The sequence below is a fragment of the Teleopsis dalmanni genome, chromosome 1, assembly GCF_002237135.1.
Source record: "Teleopsis dalmanni isolate 2A chromosome 1, ASM223713v2, whole genome shotgun sequence".
Classification (NCBI taxonomy): Eukaryota; Metazoa; Arthropoda; class Insecta; order Diptera; family Diopsidae; genus Teleopsis; species Teleopsis dalmanni.
Window position 1 is genome coordinate 189,601,525 of NC_051846.1, and position 18,505 is coordinate 189,620,029.

General features: G+C 29.7%; 1 long non-coding RNA gene across 1 annotated transcript in view; it reads right to left on the bottom strand.

The window, feature by feature from the left end:
* Positions 1-803: 803 nt before the first annotated feature.
* LOC119670864 overlaps positions 804-18,505 on the bottom strand; it is a 60,723-nt gene continuing 43,021 nt past the window's right edge. The window contains exon 4 of the long non-coding RNA XR_005251739.1: positions 804-830. This is a non-coding gene — a long non-coding RNA (uncharacterized LOC119670864). The remainder of the gene's footprint in view (positions 831-18,505) is intronic.

Consider the following 18,505-nt stretch of genomic DNA (forward strand, 5'->3'; position numbering starts at 1 on the left):
AAGTGTTCACTTAAGAGTTTTTTTTCTGTATTTTCATGATAATATTTCTGGTGAAAAACGATAACTCGTTCGTAAGTAGTCAAAATAACATATATATCATCCATATACAGTTGACGTGTCTATTTCAGTGTCCTCTCTGTTCATCATCAAAACTAGCTTTTTGTATAAGATGCTGACATTTTTTTACACAGATTGTATCTCCAATTAATTTCATTTAATAATATTATTTGCAATGGTAATTAAATAAAAATATTATTTACTTTATAAGATTTATCAGCATTTTATTTTGCAAAAAGTGTGTTTTTTTTTAATTGTAAAAATAAAGCCATCATCAGCTTAAAATATTTGGTTTTAAAATAATTAAATTACAATTAAATAAATCTTTCTTTTAAATTAAAATAATTAAATGAATTAATTAATGTGTAACACTTTATTTACTATTGTCGTGAAATGAAATTAATATTAAACAATTTTTATTGAAATTCGAAATTTTTCATGTAGAATTTAAAATATTTACACAGGAATACTGAACAGTAACCTCGAGCAAACATTTAGCATTTCAAATATTGCTAGCAAAAGCATATTTAATAAATGAAAAAATACGCGGTGTTGTGCGCAGTACAAATATTTTTTCAGGACAATAAACAAAATTAAACTTAAATCGCTTAAATATTCTACTAATTCCACAATGTAAATTAATTTCGAAATGAAAAACCTAAATCCATTGCAGATGCAAAAGTAGTAAATTAAAAAATTTTCAATAAAAATTGTAAATTTAAAAAATCAATTGCAGAAATACTTGCCATAACACTGCACTCGAATTTGATAGTCTGAAAAAAAAAAGAAATAAAGAAAAAATTTCAATTAAAAATTGCTAAAATATATATATAAATGTGCAACCTATAAATACTTTAGGTTGTAAATAAATAATATAAAAGCATAAATCAAAATATATATACCTATATATGTATATATATAGAAATGCTAATAAAATTCAATTTCGCTGCAATGCAACAAAGTTCTTGCAACAATTTAACATTTTTTTCTTTCAAATGCAGTACAAATATTTGCAGAATTTTCATATTTTTTTTATTTTTTGAATATAAATTAGAATTGCCCGTGATAAGCACCAAAAAAATAATAATAAAAAAAAAGTGTAAAGTATAATAAAATCAAATAGTAAATCATCAATATCCTTCGGCATAATAAAAATCATAAAAAATGCGCCATGTTAAATAAAAATTTCAAACAACAAATACTGCACAGGGTTACCAACACTCAACACACATTCCTACCTACAATTTTATACCGGAGGAGCCTCTGGTTCACACGCACATGAATTCAATTTCACGCGCTCGAAAGTATGCAACGAAAATGTGATATGCGGAAAATATTGAAATTTTAGTGAAAAACTATTGCAGAAAAAAGGCTCTGTAAATAGGAAGGAAAACATATCATAGATTTATGTTGGCGCTTCCAGATAGTTTCTGATATTCATGACGGCACGCATATTTGCAGTTGAATATGTGCGGTAATGTTGTTGCAGCTGTTATTTTCTTTTTTTTTTAATATTTTGTTGCATTTCTCTCAGATAAGTGCAATGTGGTAAAATCACATGAAAGTATCTGACTTATTCAAAACGTTTTTGCATTACATTCCCATAAGCGCATATAACTATTTATGCTCAACTTATATTTGTTTGTGTGTTTTTACTAAATTTTATTAGGAATTCAACATTTTTCATAACTAAGAGAAATATTTTTTACAGTACACAAAAATATACATTTCAGTTTTTCATTGTTATAATTTTAATCTAAAATTGAATAAGGATTGCAGCTATCCTACTTGAAAAAATATTTGGAATAGCAAAAAGCAAAAAGGATGTGTGTGAATATTGTTTTTATTTGTACTTAAAAGTGCACATGTGAAAATATTCTGTTAGTTCACTTTCATTTCGTGCAACAAAGACAATTACAAGAGAACATATGACTAATATAGGTACAATAGTTAGGTAATACTCTTATGAGTTTGAACGATAAACTGAAGTTAGTTTTTTTTATAGAGTTAATACGACTCTGCAGAATAGCATTGAGTAGTATCTATAGTTTAGTCAAGGTAGAATCGAGTCTCTCTGAACACAAGGGGATCCCTTACTAAGTGGTTTGCTTAATTTCATTATGTAGCTGATCGTTTGCAGGGCATGTGTACATCATAATGGCACAATATTTTATAAGAGTGTCCAGCTACTTGCTCACGCAAACGAGATCGACATCATTAGGCGTAGCAAACGTGAAGTTACAGCTGTCTTTGCTAGAAATGTGTGTGGCTCAGACGTCGATTTGGTGGCTAGCGACCAAACTTTCAAATCTTATAGCGATTTTATATACCTTGCCACTGTCTTAATAAACAACAACGATGTCAACCTGGACATCAAATGAAGAATCACCACTGTCAACAGATGCTATTATGGGCTCAGCAGACGATTATGTGCCCAGATCCCGGGCACATAAAGCTCTTTCTTGACAGACAAAACTTATGTTCATCTTACCTATCACAGAATGTTAAAGCAGTACTGGGAGTTTTCGAAAGGAAAGTTTGTAGTTAGATCTTTGGATCTCAATGACTACGACATCCGAATGAACCACTAGAAGGCATACATGCAACAAAGACGTCTGAAGAGACATGCTGCGTCAGACCAAAGCTCGGTAAAGGGTTGTTATGGTCATTTTAGTAAGTGATGAACTCGTAACGGATTAACAGAAAGCGCATTATCAAATTCATATTTGCTGTGTATACTGATCACATAAACCTACTGTCTTCGGCAATCAAGAAATCAATTGATAGCATTAGGGTCTGTAAATTTTAACAAGACTATTTTTTAATACAAATAATTTTATCATCAGAATCAATAAAATTTGTATTTCTCTAAAATTCATAACCAACAAGTGTATTACTAATCTTTAATATTACATCTATTTTTTCTAATTAAATTCTTTCTAAATTCTATTAGAAGAATAGTAATAGCGTGGGAACCAACTATAAAAAAAAATATACTAACAGCTAACAAATATTTTCATATAAGACAATAACACAAAATGGTGCGATGTGTGCCGATTGTTCTATGGAATACAACGATAGTGGCAGCAATAACAACATTTTTTACATCCGATATTGCCTTAACTGAACAGTAGTTAAACCCTGAATCATATGCATAAGGACAACATGACGTGCGGGAAAAACAATATGAAGTTGAAAAATGTATTTAAAAAACAAAAGAAAAATAAACAAAAAAATATATACACATGTAAAATGCGGATGCAAATTCACACGCATTCAACATCCGATATTGTAAACGGATATATAACTGCAAACAGTTCCATATATGCAGTCACATAAATCATGCACAAAACCTACAAAATGCATTCAGATCAACACAAATGATAAGAATGCAATGTACTTCCATTAAAAACTTATATCACAAACACTCTTCCACCCATTTCACCCTTGTCAACCATGCGAGCGCATAGCGCATATCGTAAGCATCACTCCCCTATCGCCAATATGCGATGCGAACTTCTCTCCTAGTTGCAGCAACAGCACATCCGTTGCTGTCTTGCACTCTATCGGAGCTGAGCCCTTTTCAATATAAGACGAGGACGAAAATGTATGTTTTGCTGTTCTATTTCATAAAATTGAGTTTGAATGCATTTCACCGGGAACACCAGTCAATGTGCAACTTTGTATGTACACAAGCCAAACTGCAGTTTAAGCATACGGACACGAGAACAGCGAGATGTGTACATTCATGCGTGGATGCTTTCGGTGCATGCATGACATATTTGCATGTATGTGCGCAGGGATGTGTGTATGTGTTTCGTATTCGCACATTTGAGTACGCTGCGCACACTTTGTTCTTAATTTTTGCACCTGGCAAATTGCACATTTCTTCTTTGTGCTTACAACATGAAATAATCTGATTTTTTTTTTCACTTTTTTTTTGCACTTATTTTTGTTTTCAAAAAATATTTTTTTTTTTATTTTATTGTATTTTTACATGCATTGCTTTTTATGTTTACACCATGTGAGTTCGCTTGCAAACTGATTCAGTTGAAGCATTTGCAGCTTCCATATCTGCCGCGACTTGGACATAAATCCAATTACATTGCGGATCCAGTTGTATGTCAGCGAATGTTGTGTGAGTATTTCGTTGCTTTTGGTTACTTCGGTTGGTTGTCACTTCTGTTGATTTCTTTGTTCGTTCTGAGTGAATTAAATACAGGAAGGAATACAAAGTTAAAAATTGTACTTTACTATTTAAGGGCATTTCGCGTAAATCCTTTACCAGCTGCCCATAGCAGGCGAAAAGTAACTCTGCGTTACTCCCTGTCCTGTTGCTCTTGTTGGACGGCCAGCTTATTGGTCAAATAAAAGCAGATGTTAAATAATTCACTATGTGAAGATAAGGTGTTATTTTTGCCAAAGTGATGTGCAATACAAGATTTTTATATTTTAATACATTTTAAACGAGCTTTATTTGCTGTTCTGGGAAATAAAAAACAAAACTTTCATTCATGACTGATTAATTTATAATGCCATATAAATAAAAATTATTGAGAATTAATATGTTTCACATTTTTACATTTGCTCTTAATAAGTGTTTTATCACAGAAAAATTAGAAACAATATATAATATATATTCATTACTGCCCAACACTCAACAGAAAAGGAGTGACCAGCTTAGGGTCTTCATTTCTAAAGCGTCACTCCACTATCCATAAAATAGCAAATAAAGACTGTGCTTATTTTTTTTTTTTTTTTTGAAACCATAAAGTTGTTTTCTGGTTTGAAAAAGGGATATCTTTATCTAAATCATTGAAACAAGCTGTTGTGCTTCTAAGACTGTGGTATTTCAATGGAACTAGTTGTTATTTATCAGTTAAGAGAAAAGATTAAAGAGAATATAGAGATCTGGTTTTTGATTGTTATCATATTGCTTGAGTCTTTTAACTTCTATCTAACTTTTTTGAACGATATAGATGTTATAGTATCTGAGAATTATTTTTAAACGATTTTATGTTCTATTACCCTTGAGATTTTAAACACATACTTTCGTTCGTGGCTAATACTTGTTGGATTGATATATATTCTCGGACGAAAAACGCATTTCTTTTGGAAAATTATATTTTATGCTTTAATATAGTCCTAATATCATTTTAGCTCGACACACCGAGTTCAACGATCTTTTAACATTTGGACAGCTTATAATAATACGTTTTATCACGTCCGCCAAGATATACCTCAGTTTTCCATTCCACTTTATACTCAAATAATGAAGTATATTTGATACATATTATTTATGTGATATCTCTATCATCTCTACTATTTCACGCAATTGCATTTTTGGATCATCCAACAACAATATCAGTTGTGACCTCTTTTGGACCCGAACGCTTTTCATCAAAAACCCTGGTTCGAATTCAGTTTTCTAATATTCTATTGTTGTTAAGGATGGTACAAGGTTGTCGTAAACTGAATCCATTTCCAATTTGTTTGCATCATTGTTCATTCCTTTTGAAATGGAGGAATTTTATTACTGCACAATATTCAATCGTTCATATAATTAAAAACCAATAAAGTCCACTAAAAATCTGATGAAGCCGAAACTTCGATATACAAATTATCACTGATTTTTTTTGGCGTTGTTATCTATTGTGAAATCAGGTGATTATCAATCCATTTATAATGTGATATAAGTCAGATTTTTTTTAATGGATATTTCCCTTGAATTGAATTGTTGATCCTAGCAATGTTCACTTCACTCTTTTCACTGTAAGCAGTAAAAAAGACTAATACTAAAAATATGAAAAAAAAGAAACAGAAGTAACGTGTATTTGCAAAATGAATAAATTACGAAAGAATTTCTTAAGTAAACAGATTAATTTACTATGATTACTTGTACATGAATCAAGTAGATTGTAAAAAACTGCATCTCATAAGTGACCCCACAAATAAGCACAAATGCTGATGTGTCAATAGTTAAGACTTTATATAAGTCTTACTCTGACTTGACTCGTTTAAAAGGATTTTCTTATGCGTTTTATAGAAGAAAATGACATTTATACAAATAGTAAAAATCAGATAAGGAACACAGAAAATGAAAAGAAAATACAAATTTGATATTGCATAATTGAAACAAACTTCTGCATTTATTAAGAAACTGAGAAAATTTACTGTCAAAGAAAGGAAATATAAAGATATGAATGGAAATGCTCTCTTACCGGAATCTTGGAACATCTGCAAATGTTCCAGAGTTTCAATGTTTAAAATTATTTACTGCAAGTCAAATATAACATAAGAAAAATATCTGTTGGAATACTTGATGGGTAATTTTCTTATCGTTTGTTGCTTAACTGCAACGGAGTAAGATACTGTATCGAGTAAGATACTTTTTTAACACATTTGGTAGTATTTTTTTATGAGTCTTGCACTTTTCGTTGCAGTTGCATTGCCAATTTTCAACGCTGTACAGTGTAAGAAGATTCTTTTCTTTTGCTAATTTTACATGTAAATAAAGTAATTTACTTCTTGGTTGTAAGATTTTTTTTATTTGGACACAGTTTCGTAAGGCGATTGTGACGTCTGCTTACAGACGTATCTGTACACTGCAGATACAAGACAACAATTATGCATAATTGTTGTCGTAAAACTGGCAGTGACATATACTTGTAAGATATTCATACATTACCATAAGAAATTGATGGAAAGAAGTGTCAGCTTCAATTATGTTTTATGTGCTGTTAAGAAAGATTTTGGAATTCAGTGTTTTTAAACACTGAATGTATCTGAGTTGGGAAACTGAACTGAACTGAAACATTGTAACGAATCTGTGCATGCAAAATTTAATTAAAATTTGCTTCATGGCTATGATGATATTTATGTGGAAACATTGTAATTTACATATGCTTGAAATACATAAATATGAATTAACAAAAATATAAATTATTTTCGTTCCATGTTTCCAAACAGTTTTTGGCAGATTTATTTGTTGTTGTGTTATTTTATTTATTTATGATTTAGAAATTTTAGTAGCATTTGTAATATATTTAATGCGACAAATGCTTAGGGGAATTATACAAAAAGGCTTTTACATTTCCAAAATCTCATATGTAAATTGTTATTTATTGTTTAATTGTGTAAGGGAATGTAACAATGTTTTAAATTGCGACATTTACAGCATGAGTATCTCCGTTTCAAGGGAGTTTTAATATTAAAAATTTATTATTTACTATTTCGAAACATACAAAACAGTCGAAAACATTAAAAATAAATAGCAACAAATGTAATGAATTTATAAAATAGAAGAATTAAAAGTTTAAAATCGTCCATTACTTGGGATTTGCTTTGAGTTTGTGATATCATTAAATGAACATATCAATAAAAACAAATTTATTATTCAAATATTTGAGAGATATTGTTATATCATGTAATGAACTTTTCGGATCATTACGCTAATTATAATTTAAGAGATAATTATACACAAAAAATTATTTTTGTTAATTAGTTAGTTAGTGGAACTTAGAAGTTGAACAAATCCTCCTCATTTAGCTAAGATAGTCCTTTTGAATCCACAATTTCTCGTAATAATGGGTAGAAGAATGGTCAAGCTGGAATCAGCACGAATCATTTATAAACATAAGAGTCTGGTTAATGCTAATATTGGACATATCACTGACTGTGTTGACGAAGGTGGCCCCCAAAAACTGTAGCCTAGTTCTGATCAAGCCTGAACATAGGCACAATAGGTGTTTGGTGTCCTCTCATCGAGAGCCAGTCGACACGCGTTGTATGAGATACTATTTTATTTTTTTAATATTTCATGAGATTTTAGTATATAAGAACTTAGTCCGAAAAGACGCAATTTTATGAAATTATATTTGATTCACAACAGATAACACAACACACAACATACTTACTATACGTAAATATTTAGGTATAAATATTCATATTTATTTATTGAAGCAACTGTATAATGTTCTATGAACATAATATTATATGATGTTATAGTTTTTAAGGGATTAGCAAAAAATAAATCAGCAACAGTATAACTTATGAACTTCTCTCTGATAGTTAAATTTACACAAACTTAGATTAAGTTAATCCACCTGGACGTATGCTCTAACAATACTAAATGAAGTTGTGATATCCTAAACGAACCCGCTAGAGGTAAAAATCATCACCAGGTGGCAGTAACAACGTAACATAAGATTGTTTACTGATAGTGGTGTATATATAAAGTAAGATTAGGTTTAACCGACTGCCTGTCTGTATATCCTAACGATACGAATGGAGTTCTGTTGTCTTAACTCAGTTTCCCAAATCATTTTATTTGATTAGCAATGTGAAGAATCGTCCTAACGAAGTAAACATCCCTGTAAGCATCATGTAGGATGGATGCTGGCCTTTTTTTCAAAACTAGACTGTTTCAAGCGTGTTTTGTGACTAGATCCTAGAGCGATTTGATAGCTCATACTATCAGGGCGTTGATATCATTGAAATTAATAATATTAACATTTAAAATAGCTTTGCAAACCGCTTTGATGTGATTTTTATTCGTTCTATGAGAACTTAAATAAATGTAGTAATATTTCTGAAATTTTGAAGACTAGCTCCAATAATATTCAACAAAATTATACTAGCTTAACGTTTACCCCACATAATTTTGATTTACTACAACGAAGCATATTTCAAATATATTTCACTAAACATTTACTTTTCAATATTCGGTAGAATATTTGCCATACGCTTTGAGGATATTTGCATGACGTTTTAGGTTTGCTATTTTGACATATGAGCTGATAAATAAATTGGCAGCTGCAATTTGTTGTACTGCCTTTGTCGGTCGATGTTTATTATTGACTTTCGTGGTATGTTTTAACTGCCATTAAGCTGTATTGTTAGTTTGATTTGTTTTTGCTAAATGGATTTTGAATTTTACAATAAAGCAGACAGTTTCATTATTCATAGCATTTACTTATGGTATATCCATTCATACATGCATACATGTACTAGGGCTACGTTGCGTGCACATAGGGAATTTATTATGTAAAGCAATATTTTATGTTGTCGTTAAATTGCATATTGAGTAATTGATATCCATAAAATAAATTGCCAACGATTACATCAACTGCTATTGCTAAACTTAAAATGCTGAAATACTTACTCATTAAACATGAAATTTAAAATAATTATTAAAATATATGAGCTCTCTAATTTTAACAATGCAATTGAGTAAAATTTATTATTAAATAAATATTAATAATTTAATTTTGAAATAAATTATAACTAGAATTAAAATTTTAAATAAAGAAAGGTTTTTTTTTAAATATTATTGAAGGGTCTTCAATAGAAGCATAAAGCCAACGTATAAAAAGGCGATCCCCTATGATAATACATGTACCTGAAAACCCTATACCAAGGTACGATTGACTAAAAAGGTAAAATGACATTATGCTTTGGAATAAAACTATAGCAGAGACGATTATTTCACATCACGTTCTGTCTTCCACAAAAATGAAAATGTGGTAAATGAGCGGAATGTAAATCGCAGAACAGTTATTAACATTTCAGTACATATTGGCGGCGAAAATCAGATAGGAAAAATAGAAATAATAAAACAGAAATAGCAATAAAGTAGTTGGTTAGAGAGTTGGAACTCAATGTTTGCCGATAAGAAGAATATATAGCAGAAACAGCTATAAAGCAGATAGTTAGAGAGTTGGAACTCAATGTTTGCCGAGAGGAATACACCAGAAACATCCATTAAGTAGATGGTTAGAGAGTTAGAACTTGACATCTGCCGATAGGAAGAATATAACAGAGACTTCCATTAAAGAAATGTTTAGAGAGTTAGAACTTAACATTTGCCGAAAAGGGAGAATAAAGCAGAAACATCTATTAAGCAGAAGGTTAGGAAAAATATAGCAGAAATATTCATTAAGCAGATGGTTAGTGAGTTGGAACTCAACGTTTGCCGATGGAAAAATAGAAGAAACATCCATAAAGCAAATGGATAGAGAGTTGGAGCTCAACGTTTGCCGATACGAAGATTATAGAAGAAACATCCATTAAGTAGATGTTTAGAAAATTGGAACTCAACGTCTGCCGATAGAAAGAATATAACGGAGAATTCCATTAAGGAGATCGTTAGAGATTTGGAACTCAACGTCTGCACAAACTAATAATATTCATACTTGCGAACTTATCTTTATGGAACAAACCAATTTAACTACTTGATTAATTTGAGTTTTCTTACTATTAGTTGCTCATAACTCAAAACATCGTGTTCTACATACACGCTGTATGATTAACTAAAATTTTTGATTTTGTTTTTTCATTGCTGTCCGAACCCTTTTAACTTATAAATTTGTCACAACACGCGTCACATACGATAAAAAAAATTAACATTTAAGAATCCAACTTATGTTAAGTCAACTTTTAAATTTTAATATCATTCGAATATCACTTAAGTAATGCCACACAACATTATATCTATTTCTATATAGTTTTTTTTAATAAAAAGAAAATAAATTAAATTTAAAAGTTAAATAGGCACAAAAACAGTACGAAAATTTAATAAAAATTCCGCCACTCACTCACTTAAGGATAAACAAATTGACAGCAGCAATTTTAGACTTTTTTGCACTTTCCTCCTAATTTACTGACTTTCATGGCTAGATTTTGAAGGATATGTTTTTTTTTTGGAATTTTTTTTTTTTTGTTGGTGTCTAACCAAGAGGTAAAAGCTAATACTGACACATAAACACACAATAGAACGGAACTTGAATTTCCATTTTTCTTAAACTGGAACGACCATACTGTGTGCACTGACATGACCACAAACCGTAATCCCCCAAAAGCAGACAAAAGGAAAAACATTTTTCAAATGGATTATTTTTATTAGGTCGCGCAGCTTAGGCAGCAAGCTAACGTGTAGATTTGTATATATAAATATGTTAAATATATAAAAATGTAGGTATAAATTTAAAAATATAAGAACAAAAAATTATAGAAATAATGAAAAAAATTTATAAAATTGTGCTTCAAATGATGTATACAGGATACCAAATATGTTAAATGTCTGTGTTGTGGGTGGTAGGAATTGCTACTGGCCAGTAAAGTGAAACTGAAACTGAGAAGGATGAGCGGAAAAAATTTATTAATTCTAAGGCAAACAAGTGAAAGTCCAAACAATGAAAAATAAAGTTAAATTTTACCATTGAGAATAAATTACTTTATTTTTGGTACACCAACATTGCAAAAAATGTGTTGCAAATTAAAGCAAGTGGCAAAAAGCCGCGTAAATTTGAATATTAAAAGCATTTTGAAAAAACTAATTATTTTGATATAGCTTATTTTTAGCAGAATTTTTTTTTATTTTGTATAAAAGTAAATAAATTTACTTTGAAGTAATATTTTTCCCTTAGATAAAACTGACAACAAAAATACTTTTTTTTTATTTTTCTAAAGCATAAGATGTATCTTGTATCTTCCTTCTATTTCACTGCTAAAATTTATAGTTTAAGGAAGTTCAATTGAATTGTTTGCTGCATTTAAATTATATATTTACAATTTTAGTGAAAAAGCCGACATGTAAGCCTGAAACAATTATAGGCCGGAAACAATAATTGTCTTTGTAAGTCCATAATCCCACGGAGGCATTACCATGTTCAAAGCAGCTTCAAATGTCAAATAAACGAACAATAAAGAAATTAATTTTCTGTATGTGTTTGAAAAGTTTGTTTCAAAATACAATAACAACAATAATATATTACAAAGTATTGTAAAAACATTATTATTAATACTATTATGTTTCATAAGCCGCTGCTGCGCTGCACAAAATGTAATTTTCACTTCGTGTCTATTTTTGATTTATTAATGAATTCTAGGCCAACAATTAATTATGCGAAATACAAAACTCGAAAACTCGAAAACTTGAAAAATTGTTATTTCATTGAAAATGAAAATTGGAATGAAAAGTTGCGGGCGTACGGGCATGTATAATGGGCGTAGTGAGTTGTGAGTGTAGGAAAACGCTTCGCTTTCATTTTGTATGGTTTTTTTTTTGTTGAAAATTTTGAGAGGAATTAAAAATTGCTTCATTTGTTTCATTAGCTGTTTACTTTGTAAAGTATATTAACATATTTGAGCATATGTAATCGCATAATTTATTTTATATGCTTTCGAAATTATCTTCCCTCTGGTACTTTGTTTTCTTTGTTTTGGAAGACTAATGACTTCTGGAAAATTTTTTTTTTAAATTATTTTCTTTTATGTGTTTATATATTAATAAGAGTTTTTTAATAGCAATAAGCTAAATTAAACAAAAAATAATAATTTATATATAATATACAGCACATTTAAAGGAACTACCTTCAACAGGTCACTGTCTCAGTCCTCGAACACACTATTGTATCTTACTAGTTCACTTAAAAGAAACACTTAATTAGATCTACTTCTATCTACTTTAGCAATTTATTACCAATGATTGATTACACAAATTTAGTAGTTCAATAGATCAAAACGGTTTAACAATACTATTAAATGGATTTATTCAAACATAATGAACTGTTAAATATGTTTTATAAAAGGTTTGCAGCAGTAATAATCTCCTGCAATTTATGCTTTATTCTTTATTTTTTTTTTTGAAAATTTTCAAATTAAAAGCGAAAACTACAAGACTTTTTAAACCAAAAAAAAACTTTTGTTTTCTTAGTAGATAACAAGCTTATAAGCCATAGTTTATAGAAACTGTAATCAACTATTATTCTCTATAATATTTAGAGAAATCAGAATAAAAGCTACAAAATACTTAAATTTAAGCAATGAAAGTTTCGTGTAGTTTTGGCTAAAGTTTCGTTTGGTTAAAGCAGACTCGTAGTCATTGCGTCTAATCTGACATTTTCACAGTCAAAAGGTATGTGTTTATCAAATAATTTTATAAATAAATTTATAAAGAATATAAATAAAGAAAAATCTAGTTCATAAGCGTTCAGTTTAAAGTAAAGCAATAAGAAATATTTAACCAACAATAAGTTAAAGCTTTCAAGAATAAAGTAGAATATAATATTATACCATTCTGTATTTAAATCAAAAAAAAGAGAGACTATTGTAGTATTTTTCCGCTAACATTTGTCCTTTATCAAAGAGAATACATACAGTTTTTGGTTCAAATAATTCTCTATTACTCAAGAGAATTACGGTCCTCCAATATTATACTCTTGGTTAAAATCAAAGCCGGAAAGTCGAAAGAATGCGGTTAAAAGTCTTCTTTCCTTATAGGCAGAAGTGACATGCTGCCATATTCGACATACTTAACTAACTTCCGAGATTATAATTCTAAAGAATTTATTTAGCTTAAGAATAAAAGCATTTTTTGTTTAAAGGATCCGGAGGCAGATATGAATTTCAGTTAACTGTTTTCTACAAAGTTAAAGCGTGCTTTCTTTTTCAGACAGAGACACGTATCAGCGACATTTTAGGGGCCTATCTAATTCTCAAGAACCTTATTTCAAATTCTGAGTTTGTTACCTTTAAAACGATATTATTTTCAGTTTGCAAGACACAGAGTTAGACATAACATTTAATTAGCTGCTGTCGAAAAATGTCACTTGCTCAAAAATGGAACTTATTTGTATGGAAATAGATACACTTATATGGCGCTTTTGATCCTCGAAGTAATGCGAAAGCGGTTCCGAGGGGGAATAAGCCTCGCTGAAGAGAGGTGTTTTAGTCCGTATACTACATATTAATGTTAGGGAGTCGGGCACACCATTCCGACGACGGTCGGTTTGACGGTGCATAAAGCATTCCACCTCCTCATCACAAAAAAAAAAAAAATATGGCGCTTTTGATTGGTAAATCTGGGGTAAGCTTTTCAATCGTAGACAGTTTTCGAAAAGTATTGAACTGTCAACAACTAAAATTGTTTTTATTCACTTTTAGTGATATTTCAATTTTTGAATTGTAAATTCGCGCAAAATATAATACTTGAGATTGATTTAAAACACTTTTAGATATTTTGCCAAAATAGCAAGTTTACCCTAACTGACACTGGCTGTTTTAATGACTTGACAGACAGAGTGTGATCTGATTTGAAATATATGTATAAAAAATATATAAATGTCTACCAACACAACTACAAAAATGTTAGATGAACAGAACAACAGATTCACTGCCATAAATGTAACTAAATTTAAGCGTCATTTTAAACTAATCGAAAATTTCTATAGCTTAAAAGTGTCCAAGAGTTTTCATAATTATATATCAAAGAGCTTGATTACGTGTGACGTGTATAAAAATTAAATCATATCATTTAGTTATAGATATATTTTAATTTTTGAATTTTAAACGAACTATAGTTTATTGGTACCCTAACTGCAGTCATTATTTAATTGCCATGATTTCATACCGAAACACAGGTCAGAATTTTAATTGGTTCTATTAAAGAAAACATAACAACCATAATAATGCGAAACATGTAACAAATCAAAATAATAAATCACAATAATCAAAAATAAAAAGAAATGATTCTCAAAAGTATTAAGTATAATAAAGTTATATAGAAAAATTTATAAATGCACAAGATATAATATATACAGATACTTCAGGTACTTGTAAGAGACAAGAAAATGAAAATACTTGATTGTAAATAAAAAGTTAAAACATGAAAAGTTGGTTGGTACAATGAGAATTTAAAATACTGCACATGATAAGGTAAATAAATTTCGATTTAAACAAACTGAATTTATTTAAATAAACTTAAAACATATTTTGCAAAAGAAAAACTGCAGCATATTTACGAATTAAGTTTCTGCACACTGCGCATAAATTTCATATTCCAAATGCTTTTGGTCAAATCAACTGGGTCACTTTTTTGTGTCAACCGAAGGGCAGAACAAGCTTTTTATTCCATAATAACAAGAACACAAAGCATGTAAGTTTGAAAACATTATATAAACAAACAAGCACATAAACACACAACTGAAATGGCAGAAAATCTGCAATTCCCAGAAGTTTCGGCACAAATAAAAGATAGAATATACAGTATAAAAACAACAACAACAAAAAATTCTTTCACGTGCACGAAACAAAAGAAGTTACCGAAATAAAACAACCCACAAATTCCATTTTAAATTATATTTACTTGTAGTCTCATTTTTTTTTGTTTTTTTATATATTATTTTCAGGCATTTCCTATGCTTTATTTGTACAAAGTTACGGTAACAATTCTTCCTACTTTTCTTCTTAATGCTGCTTTTTTTTTTAAATGTACTCATCCACCCTACACACATTTACGAATAAAATTTCTTAATATCAATTCTAATAGCGTTTGATTTTAACATTGAAACTGTTTTATGGGAACTTTTCTATTGAAAATCGTCTTATTCGCCACAGTTTTAATAGCACTGTTATTTTTCTTCTTATTTTCTTTACTTTCACTGCTACAGTAGTTGTGATTTTTTTCTCTCTACAAGGTTAATTGGTATTGTTTTCAACTGTATCAAATTTTAAAAAATAGCAACAGAAAAGTAAGTGCATTTCGTAGTATTAAGTTAAATTTTTAATTATTTATTATATTATTACATTTCAATTATTGTATTCTAGGTCTTTGTGTTCTATGTAATTATGCTAGAAGACTGAATCTACCATTCTATCATTTTTGTTGCAGTTGTGTTGAGGATGACGAAAGTGCCTCCCACCTGCTTTGTTTCTGTCCGGCACATGCGCGGCGTCGCCTTAAAGTTTTGGGGGCTTTCTTTTTTGAGGATCTTTATGAACTTCGAAATCTCCCTCTATATAGCATCATAAGCTTTATTAGAGGTTTTAGATGGTTTTAGCCCATGAGTTCTCAATAATACGGTATCACAATGGACCTATAGGCTTAAGTGGATCCCCCTGGCATCGCCGGTACAACCTAACCTAACCTACATTTCAATTAACAAACGTTAACAGCGAGATAAGAAGTATGGTTAGATTAGACACACACTGCGTAACCCTTATGAAGATATCGCGCATGCTGATTAGTAGGATTATTTGTAGGATTATGTCGTACAAAATAAAATCTTTAAATACTTTTAATTACTTTTTCTGAATATTCAACAAAAATTCTCTTCTTAGCCGTACAAGGGTAACATATGTGTAGTAATGTGGAATGGGAATGATAGATCCTTTTAAACGATTAAAGAGTCATCATAGATTAAAGTTTTAATTTGATATTATATATGTTAGATTTCAAATCAATATATGTTTTATATATACTAATGTATGTAAAACTAACACCAATTATCTTTGGAATATAATATTTAGGAAATTGTTCAGCTATGTTGGCATAAAGTACTTAATACCCCAGACTCAGTGCCATAAGGATTATTAGAGATAATTAAGTAACGTACATCTTCAATATCTTTAAAAGTTTTTTTGTGTTCTCTAAGTTATCTATTAACATTTTTTTAAAATCCTTATAATAATAAATCTTCTTTTTCTTTCTTTGATTATTCTTTGTATTTTGAACATATTCGAATGTCACATTGTAGTGAAATTTTTGTTAAATTTTTGTTAAGATTATAGGTGACCACACAGGTTGGTCAGAGCTATCAGTAATGCTTTCAGATGCTACAGCGCGCAGTATAAATTCCATTAGCTTATCCATTTTCATTGTTATAAAATTATCATTTTTACATTATTACCACGTACTTTTTTACTACTTCTCCGGTAGTAAATACACATTAAAGTACTCCAAAATTACCATGGGAAAATGAAAAAAGCGAAAATGAGTGGTAAAAAAGACGAAATTATTGAAATTGAATATCATAAAAGTAGCAAATAATAACACTTAACGAAAATGGAATATCGTTGGGTTATATATTAAGGAGTCACAATGTAGTAAAAAAAATGAGATTGAAGTAAAGAAGACCAATACGCTTTTTTCATTTTGGGAAACGAAAATTACCATACAAAGTGTCAAGTCTACTTCAATTACCAGGTATTAAAGTGTCATTTTACTGGCACTTGAGTGAACAAAAAAAAAAAAAAAATAAAAAAATACAACATATAAAGTAGAATAATTGGAATGATGACATCAATGATGACGTGTTTGAAGTGGCCCTGGTACCACTAAAAATTGCTTCACTAACAAAACAAATATGGAAAGGAAAAGTTATATAAAAAATGAATAATAAAAATTAAAAAAAGTTAACAATTTAATGCCAATAGACGCAGAGACGGTTATCTCAGTTTATTAGAGCAAAGGCCACACGTAAACTGCCTATAGGTAGTTGCTGCGCTATATCTTAAACAATGTATCTGCGGCTGGAACACATTCTTCGTGTACTCTAAATTCAACTCACGTACGATTACGTTTTTCACATGCAACATTATTGACATTTTATTACAATGGATTGTGTGGTACTGGTGGTAGACTCGTATGTACCGCTCTCGGCCTTTCTGACAAAAAATCATATTAAATAAATATAAAAATCGTGTATTTTTCTAACGACAGAAGGTTAAATGAGTTTAATATGAAGAGCATACAAATGTTTTGATTTTAAATTGATGTTTATTTATTTATACTTTATTAGAGAAACTGTAAATAATAATAAGGCATAAAATTTGTGTACAAACGGTAACGGAAGGAAGTCCTTTAGGTTCGTAGCATTTTTTGACTGTTAGAAAAATATAAAAAATATTAAAAATATTTCTTTATAATGGAAAATTTCAGTTAAACTAATGGGTTTCAAATTTTATTGGGTTCGTTCTTCGTATGAATTTTTAATCATTTGTGTAGGAGTTTGTGGAAAATAATAGGTATCTATTATAAATAAATAAAATCTAAAATTGCCAATAAAATAAGGCAATAATACGATTATATATGAAATATATATGTAATTTAGTAAACTAAAATATAAGTTATAAATTTGGGCTGTGTGCTTTCTTTGGAACCCAAAGCGTGCAATAAAAATTGGCAGGAACGATGGATTTACTGCATGCAACTAATATCACAATTCGAGGTAGTTTTTCTCGACATTATATTTCATGGCAAATTCCATTTCAACCATTAAAGATTGTTTTTTCTTTACTTTTTTCCAACTTTTTGGTCGTTTATATTCGAGTCAGTTTATGCGAGATGGTAGTTTATGATATGTGTGTAAAAATGTAGTTTATTTTTTTTGAGCGGAAAACATAAAAATTTTATGAGCTTCGCAAATCCTAAAAAACAATTTTCAGTAAAAACTTTATAGACCGTGGTAAGTCGCAGACTGAAAGGATTTAATTGTTCACATTAGAATTACTAAAATATTTTATGAGTTTATGAGAAGAGAAACATGCCCGTTAATTATGGTTTAAAACATTCTGATACCACACTTGGAAGAGTTTTATTAAGGAAATTACAAAGGTGAGTCAATTAGTTTATAGTTAGAAAAGTATTTTAACTGTGGCAAAATTATAT